Source organism: Callorhinus ursinus, unplaced genomic scaffold (assembly GCF_003265705.2).
Source record: "Callorhinus ursinus isolate GAN/ISIS: 27379988/994484 unplaced genomic scaffold, GSC_fseal_2.0 scaffold68, whole genome shotgun sequence".
Lineage (NCBI taxonomy): Eukaryota > Metazoa > Chordata > Mammalia > Carnivora > Otariidae > Callorhinus > Callorhinus ursinus.
In genome coordinates, this window is record NW_027397130.1 from 648,523 (window position 1) to 648,752 (window position 230).

General features: G+C 77.4%; 1 protein-coding gene across 1 annotated transcript in view; it reads right to left on the bottom strand.

The window, feature by feature from the left end:
- Positions 1-230, bottom strand: part of NARF (nuclear prelamin A recognition factor) — a 19,995-nt gene that overhangs the window by 18,653 nt on the left and 1,112 nt on the right. The window lies entirely within an intron of this gene.

Genomic DNA, 230 nt, shown 5'->3' on the forward strand with positions numbered 1-230 from the left:
TGACCCCCTGACCCCCAGCAGCACCGACCCCGGCCGGACTGACCCCCCTGACCCCGAGCAGTCCCGACCCCGGCCGGACTGACCCCCTGACCCCAGCAGCCCCGACCCCGGCCGGACCGACCCCCCTGACCCCCAGCAGCACCGACCCCGGCAGCACCGACCCCGGCCGGACTGACCCCCTGACCCCAGCAGCACCGACCCCGGCCGGACTGACCCCCTGACCCCGAGCA